General features: G+C 35.5%; 1 long non-coding RNA gene across 1 annotated transcript; it reads left to right on the top strand.

Annotated features, from left to right (window-relative positions):
- Nucleotides 1-1959: 1959 nt before the first annotated feature.
- LOC126725257 (uncharacterized) lies at nt 1960-3454 on the top strand. Its single transcript, XR_007655382.1, has 3 exons — nt 1960-2202; nt 2359-2434; nt 3250-3454. It is a non-coding gene; the product is annotated as an uncharacterized LOC126725257 (long non-coding RNA).
- The last annotated feature ends 5434 nt before the right edge of the window (nt 3455-8888 follow it).

Here is an 8888-nt window from a genome sequence, read left to right as displayed (position 1 = left end):
CTTTTGAAGGGAAGACAACCCGAGTGTGTTAGTAGCATTTCTTTTTTGAACAAAGTATGGTTCAGTAGCTTCAACTCTTGAATGGATACGTAGAAAAAAAAGAACGACTCATTTGAAACCTCCTTCGAAATACATTAGGAGGATACACTGGTGTTTCAGCAAAATAATCGTGGAAAAGCCTGTCATGACCTTGCAAAGGATTACGCTAGATAAACCTACGAGGTTGAATCGAATGACGACGTGATGTTGATGCTCCTTCATTGTTTAATTCTTCTATGGCAATAACTAAAGTAAGTTCCAACTCATCATCATTAGAAGATGAGTCAAATGGAGGCTCGTCATTTGGAAAAATAAAATCAATGTCATAATGGAAATCCATTAACAGAGAACAAAAACCGAATGGAATAGATAATTTTGTAGAAGTGGATGGAAATTAGAGAGAAAATGGTCATATTTATAGAGCAAGAATGTGACTTGAGTTTGAATTTCAAAAATTTGACCTTTAGGTTTGAATTTACCATTGGGTTTAAAGTAAATATGACCTTTAGGTTTGAATTTACCATTGGGTTTAAAGTTAAAAAATATGATCTTTAGGTTTGAATTTACCGTTGGGTTTAAAGTTAAAAAAAATATGACATTTAGGTTTGAATTTACCATTGGGTTTAAAGTTAGATTTGAATTTACCGTTTGAATTTCAAAATTATGACTGGTAGATATAACAATAAAAATTATGACCGTTGGGTAAAAAAAAAAAAAAAAAAAATATATATATATATATATATGATCGTTGATTGGAGACATCGATTTGGCAGCATTAGTTTGGTCACCAATTCTAGCAATACAGTGGTCAGAGACATCGATTTGGCGGCGGTCGTCAGAGCCACTATTACAACAGTCGGCCCACCGGAGATGGCGGTACAATGGTCGGAGACACCAATCCGATGGGCCATTGGACCTCCACCACAAGCGGCTCCATTGGCCGAGCCACCAGTGTTGGTAGTTTACTTAAAATATTAGTTTAAATTAAAAAAGTATAACCATTAGGGAAAATAATAAAAAATTGATGAAGAATGAATATTTTATTGAAAGGTCTTGTAAAATAGATAAACTTATGTGGGTGTTTTGTAAAAGTGATGATGTAAAATAGAAAAAGTAAGTTTTTTGTGTAAAATAGACGGAATCTTTTCCACGAGCTGATGTGGTTGCTCTAACTCCAAAAAAAAATACTTATAGTGTATAAATATTTATATATATATATATATATATATAATAGTTATAAATTATGCCTATAAAAAAAAAATGTAAATTGTACAATAGTAATTTTTATTTATTTTTTATTTATGTATAAGTTGTATACTTATTATTGATATTATAATAATTATTATATAATTAGTAATAATCTTGAAACGGTACATTTGTACTGATCGGTACCAAAATATATCATTTTATTGACTAAACCGGTACAACCTTCAGTATGAAATTGACTCTCTACTACAACATAGTGTGTAATAACTAATAAGCACTACTCTATTTCAATACGCGTGGTAGGCTTAAAAATTGTGTGACTTTTTTTGTCATTGACATGGAGATTATTTATTTTTATTTGGAATGGCTTTGACTTAGAGTTAAAATAATTATTTTTTTCATAAAAAAAAAGTTTATTTTCTCTAAGTATCTGCATATACAACACATGAAAGCAACATGTGTCTATTAAATAATATGTTTGATTATGATGGTAAACAATCACTTTCACATGAACTTATAATCTATATATATATATAAAACCGAAGCTTTTGAAGCTCCCACAATTTTCCACATCAGCCCAATATTAAAAAAATAATAATAAAACAAAAAAAATAAAACCAAAAAAAAAAAAAAAAAACGTCATAAATTTTAATTTTAAATATGATTTATTTCTTTTGTATTAAATATATATAGTCTCCTTCCACAAACCAAGTACTCTTCCTGATATAATTCTGAAACCAAAACCCTCTGAAACCAAAACACGCAAGGCAGAACCTCTCCTCTTGACAAAAATAAACCCAGCAACCCTCCTTTCGACATTACTCACCAAACGCAGAACCTATACACTCTCTCAAACGCAGATCCAAGCTATTTCACAGAAAGCTTGCATGGGCACAACCATGGGAGCCAACGTTTTCAATCTCCGACCCAGCCTCCATATCAAAGCATTCTCTTTCGGTATCTCTCAATTAATCTATGAATAAACTCTTTCCTATTGTCTTTAATTAGGTTTTTTTGTCAATTTAAGGATTTCGTCTTTAATCAGGTTTTTTTTTGTCAATTTAGGGATTTCAATTCCTAACCCCTTTTTCTCTCTATTCTTTTTTGTTGAAGCCAGGGAAACACTCATAGAAAGTGGAGATGTATTGAAGAGCCTCCCAATCTTCAAAATCTGACAACAATCCTACAGGTTTTGCTTTACCTTCAAGTTTTGTTTTATTTTGCTATCTAGGTTTTTTAGCATATCTAATTTAGCTTAGCTTAATCATTTGTTTGATTGAATAATTATTTGGGCACCTAAAACGTCAGCCTTCTTCAGCCCCCTGCTTTTTTTTTTCTTTTTTTTTCAAACCTTCTACCTCTTCTATACAAGTTCATGTCTTTTTTAATCAAATTTGTCAAATTTGTTTAAAAATCTGTAATTATAACTATTATCTTATAAATAGTTGATTCTTATTAGTCCTTTTTTTTTTTTTTTTTTTTTTTTTTTTTCACAGCTGTTCAATTTCTAAGTTTATTGCTATTGCCTTTCTCTTTATTCTTTTCCTCTGTGATAATCTATATACATCTAATTTCTAACTATTTTAGTGTTCTCTCAATTTGAATTGTAATGTTTGCCTCTGTGATAATCTATGTACATGAAACTCAAATTTTAGTGTAGTTATATCAGTTTGTGCAGAAAAAATACAGCTGGTAGGTTTATGTTTTGACTGTTTCAAGTTCAGACTTAGAATAGTTTGGATTACTTAGCTTTTTTTGAATTTTAGTTTAGTTATATCAGTTTTAGCAGAAAAAATACTTCAATTTGTAAAAAGAAGGCTGTGTTCCTAAACAATGCTATTTTATGCATAATTGTTAAAACCTAAAGAAATCAACTATGATCAATCTATTTCCAAGCAAAAAGCAAAAAAAAAAAAAAAAGAATTATTGAGGTTTTAAAGATTAGTGAGATTTTTGTTTTAGGGGATGGAGTAGTGTTCTGATTAAGTTTTTGTGGGCGTGCAGGATAAGAGAGTGAATTGGCACTCTACTCCATTTGAGGCAAGGTTGGAGAGAGCTTTGAAAAGTGGTTCTGCTGAGGCTTAAACTACTCATACTCCTGGTGTATGTTAGACAAGCTTGTGAGTGATTTGGTGTTGGATTGTTGTTTTATGTTCTCAGCATCTATATTTTTTTATTCTTTTGTAAAATTCGATTCGGTTGTTTGTGAGATCTGCTTGCCTGTTGTAATTTCATGATTTAATATAATTGAATTTATTCTTTATAATTGTATCCATAATTCTTTCTGCTGCAATGCTGATTTATGATTTTATGAAGATCAGTTTGGTTGTTATATATTCTGGAAGACATTCCCTTCAGCTCCCAGGGAAAGTCCTACATTCTGTTTCTTGATTTACAGCTTCCAAAACTTCGCCTCTCTCTCTCTGAGTTTCAGTCACTAGATCAGAATTTTATATAGTTTGATGACTTTTGGTCAGAGATTCCAGTAATGGTGGTACATTTTTGTCTAATCACAATTTGATTTCCAACTTCACAACCTTTATTGGCTACTTTATGTAATATTAAAAATTCTTATTGTTGGGATCATCTATATATATATATATATATATATATATATTTATAGATGACCCCAACAATCCAGCTTTATGGATTTTCCTTTACTTCTTCTGATGTTTCCAATTCGAGTCTAAAATTCATTGTTCCATGTGTCAAGACTTGGTATTTTCTAAAGCACTTTGTGTTTAGCCACTTTCATTATAAATATGATTATGCTAATGGAATTCTTATGTGCTGTTTTAGCTGTGTTTCTTTTGTATTTGTAATTGAGTTTGTGCACACACTTAGATAAGTCTTAGGTTTGGAACTTCAGCTTCAAGTAAGTCACCTCATTGTTATGTTGTATTTTTCTGTGAGAAACCTGCTGTCATAGCAACTTATTCTCACTCTCACACTCATTACATAGATCTCATACTTTGCTATTTCATTTGCCAATATATGTTTCTGTTTCATAGTTGAATAAAGAATTTGATGGAGTACTAAGTTATCCTAGATCTTTCTCATGTTCTCAACTCCAGTTTCAAGTCATTAGATTTTATGAGTCCATGGATGACAGATGTGGTAGTGTAGACTATATATTATTGTAACTAAAAAATATGTGCCATATCAAATTATATGGCAATCAAAATTGCTTTTGTTTGATATACTGTCCATCGAAGTGAATGTAATTATCTTATTGAGGGTTTGTACAATATTTTTTGAAGTGAGTTACATCTTCAATATTTTAAATAGATATTAAAATGGTGATAATCAATTTGAATTTTTTGTGTGTGTGGAAATTGAGCGATGGACAAAGAACAGTTAAAGAAAGTTGTAATTGTTACTTGATCTATCAATACCCTAATAAAAGAGAAGGAACTTCTTAGCTTTCCAAATTTACCAAGGTTCCATTTTGTTAGCATGAGAAATTGGGGGGTGCTGAAAATTTTCCCCCTTTTGTGGTAAACTTAAAGTTACTTGCATGATCTACAGAAAATCCTTTCTAAGAAAATTGCAGGAAAAGGAATCTGATTCGATGGAAGATTGTTAGTTCTTTCACTTACAAAATTCTGATCTTAATCATCTATAATAAAATATTTACCCATGCCTTTGGACTAAAGTAACAATTATGCTTAATGTTTTGTAGGTAGGGGTTTAGCATTTTGATATCTGGCTTATCGGTAGCTTTCCCGTGCATCGCACGGGTTAGCGACTAGTTATTATTATTATTATTTTACTACTTATTGTCCATCATAATAGAACTGTAGTAAAACTTGTGACATAAAATTGATTGTGTCCGTATATTTTTTAATTTGATGAGTTGTGGATTTGCAAAAGAATCCACCCAACAAAGACAGCTGACTACGTAGCTAAACAATTCTTTTCTATTTTAACTATAAAGGCAGTATATAAGTACGTATATATAAGATGGCAGAAACATGTCCTCAGCTATGTTCCAATAAGGAAGGTGATGGGGAGGTTCAAACATTTCATCTCTCCAGTCCTTGGCTGTTTGCCACATGTTCTTCTGGTTCATGCCCAGAATCAATCTGGTAGTGGTAATCTAATTCTTGCAATATTAGTATTGTTTTTTGGTTTGCTAATCAGAGAAGTAACCAAGATTTCAACTTTGAGGGGCAATAAATGAACCATTTAAAAAAAAAAAAAATTCTAGACTAAACATTCTACTAAAATAAAACTAGTATCATATGTAATCAAAAGAAAAGACACAAGATAGTTTTTTCACAATGCATTTTAAACCAGTCATTTATCAAAACATAATTTAGTGTGCTTTTAAATCTTGAAAATAATCATCAAGAGTGTGCGATGGTCACTTCATAAGTATAAGTGCTTGTAGGGTGTGGGGGGTAAGGGCTGGGGTTCAAGTCTTCAAGAGAGAGTTTCACATATATATACATTTAAATTAGGCTAGAGTAGAAATTCTATCTTGTATAAAAAAAAAAAAAAAAAAATCTTGAAAAAAATCAATGATTAATTTTATGGTAAATTCACAATAATTTCCTTTTCAATGTACGAAAGCCAATAGTCCTTTAAAAAATCATATTTCGTTTTGTTGCAAAACCTATATTTGAAAATACTCATCATGGAGTTATAATTACAGAAATAAAAAAGTATAGGTACAAGTAAAACCACTCTATAAACGAGTTGTTGGATTGTTGATCTTTTAATTTTACCAACTATTTGACAATATTCAAAAAGAAGTAATGAAAAATTTTATTTATTTATTTTTTAAGTGTACATTAGATTTACAAACATCCCACCAAAATTTTGAAGGAAAAAAAGAAAAAAAGAAAAAAAAAAAAAACAAGGTGACACATGCATGGACAATTGGACACCCAAAAATGCATTAGAAGATCAAGGGACAACAATTGACCTTTTCCTTTTTTTTAAAAAAAAAAAAATCCAGCATTTTGCTCAATTTTCTAAACTAATTAGGAAAATGCCACTATTTTGAAACTTGACTTTCTCAAAATCAAGTTAAAAAAAAAAAAAAAATTTTGGATGCTTATAGTGACGTTTTAAGAAGTCTATAATGACGTTTTAATGAGCCTATAGTGGCATTTTGTAACTCGATCTTCATGAACTCAAGTTCAATGCAAGTTTTTCCTCCTTTTTTTTTTTTTTTTTTTTTTTAATCTATAACTCAAGTTCATGAGGATACGCAGAGCAAGAGCTCTGGAAGTCTACCCGGGCGCGCTTCTTTTTCCTCCTTTCTCCCATAAAGCTTCCCTTCACCCAGTCCCATATCCAATTAGTAGAGATCGAGATGGGGAGACTCCAAATAATACAAATGCGCATTTCCTCTCTGAATCGAGAGGTATCAGATCGAAGTAAGATAAGTCATGTATGTCATGATTCAGGGCTGGGTGGTGTTTCTGGTTCTGGTGAGTTGAGTTCTTATCCGGGTAGAAGAGGTCGTGGAAGTTTTAAAAAATCCTCGGGAGTGAGTATGGAGAAGTCAAGAGCTCCCCCTGCTGTTGGTGGTCGAGGGGCTGGTTCTCTGGCAGTGTATGACCAGCAGCTCTCTCGCTCCTCCTGTCCCTCTGGTTCTGGGGCCAATCCCACCTCATCTGTTGGTCCGAAATCCCCTTCCAAATCTGCCAGTGATGCTAGGCCTTGTGGCCGTCCTTGCCAGCATTTATTACGGTTTGGGCGCTGTTGCCCAAGAGAAAGTGGGTCCGGCCAGTGCAATGCGGAATCCCCGGTCCACTACTTCTATGCATGGCTGGACCAGTATTTTCCTAAGCTGTATATGAGATTGCCGCTTTTGGACCTGGGGAAGCTAAAAGATTATGTCCCGGGGATGCTTGCAATTGAGAACATTGAAGCCGGGAAGTTCGATGCGAAGATAGCCAGGCTCTTTATTTGTCATCCGAAGAGCTTCACGTGGCGACCCTACGAGCATGGTATTTAAGAGATCCCTAAATCTTGTATGATTGGTCGACAAGGTCGATGAAAAAGGCCCTTGCTACTTATTGCTGTTGTGAAAATGCATCAAAGATAGTATCTGATCTGATCTCCATGCAATGCGGCATTCTGACGTTGCGGCAGGGCAACGTGCTTCGGGCAGAACCGTAAAATCCCCACCGGTTTGCAAGAGAATTTTGTTTTGACCAATTCATTCCGGCACCCGGTCACGACGTCAAGCGCGTCATCTTTAACCTTTCGGAACTGGCGGGGTACTGCGCACATATGATGAGAAAGGGCACCGGGGCTGCTTTCGTGATAATGCCGGATGACAGAGAGGGCAAGATGGTCTTGGAGTATGTCCGATGGTGGCATCCACTGACGTTTTCTTACTTCTCGCAAGGAATCAACAAGCTGTTGACATTCAAAGAGCAGCAATTCCCTGATCAAGAAAGAGTTGGGAGTCGAAGTCCTCTTCCTCCTGAACCCACATATGGACCCATTCCTGAGCAGGGGCAGCCACCCAGATCATCGCAACATCGGAAAGGTCACCAGCCCAGGCAGAAGCAAACCCGGACCATGAAAGGAAAGGGAGGTTCAGCACCCGTCAGCCAGCATGCATCCCCCGTCAGGGAGGAAAGAAGAAGTCCCATCATTTCTTCAGCACCGTCCTCGGCTCAACGGATGGTGACTCGAAGTATGAGGGCCCGCCAAACTCAACCGGCTCGCTCACATCTGCGTTCAAGAGTCGTAAGCCGAAACGGCAGCATCAGAGTTTACAGCTTCAGCTCCACCGACAGGAATCGCCAGCATCACGAGCACCATCTGCAGCACTCAAGGCACCTGAGCAAGAGCAGGCTGCCTCGAAGAAACGGTCGGGCAGAAGGTTTGTCAGTTCATTCACACGTTCTTTCTATAAGAAGTAAACAAAGAAGTCATTCTAATCTTGTTAACTGCTTCTAGCTCAACTCAGATAGATGGAGAAAGAGAAAGAACCGTAACCTTACTTACGAGTTTTAGATCCACAAGAGGAATTATTATCGCTTAGCGCTTGTGCTGAGGAGTAACATAATTAAAATAGAAAACGGAAAGCTGCTTTATTTAAAAGACAGCTGCAGCAAGAAAGAAAATGTCGGTTTGTCGCGCGTGTGAGAGAGCTCCTTTCATCTGAGTCCTCCGGTTTGGTTGTCAGCCATCCGAACTTGCCAATGAGTGGGAGAAAGAATAGGAATAAAGAGTGAATTGCCCCCATCACTGGGGAAGAGCTAGCACCAATCTAGGTGAGGGCTGGCAGAAGGTGGGAGCAAAAAGCATTCTTTAAGATCTGATTCGGGGTCATCAGCTTCAACGTGGAATTTCTTCATTGATCGAGTTCGCTTTCTTCTTTATCAAAAAAAAGTGTAATAAGGATAGTGACTTGCCCCAAGAAAGGGGAGAGTCTCGTTCAGCCGCTTCAGCTTCATCCTCAACTTCAGCTTCAAAAGCAAGCTTGCGAAGAAAAGTCTTTGTGGTGTGTCACGCGCGTACAGGATATCCTTTCATATGATTCCTATGGTTGTCATCCCTCCTAACTGACCATTTAGGGTGAGAAGGCGGAGGAATGAAGACAGAAGCGGGTTCCAATGTCTTTGTCTTTTCCCACTTGGCTTCCTTCCTAATAAAGAAGCACACCCAGGTTT

Source organism: Quercus robur, chromosome 5, assembly GCF_932294415.1.
Source record: "Quercus robur chromosome 5, dhQueRobu3.1, whole genome shotgun sequence".
Taxonomy (NCBI): Eukaryota; Viridiplantae; Streptophyta; class Magnoliopsida; order Fagales; family Fagaceae; genus Quercus; species Quercus robur.
The sequence above is the reverse complement of the archived record's forward strand: the minus strand, read 5'-3'. Positions and strand labels throughout refer to the sequence as shown.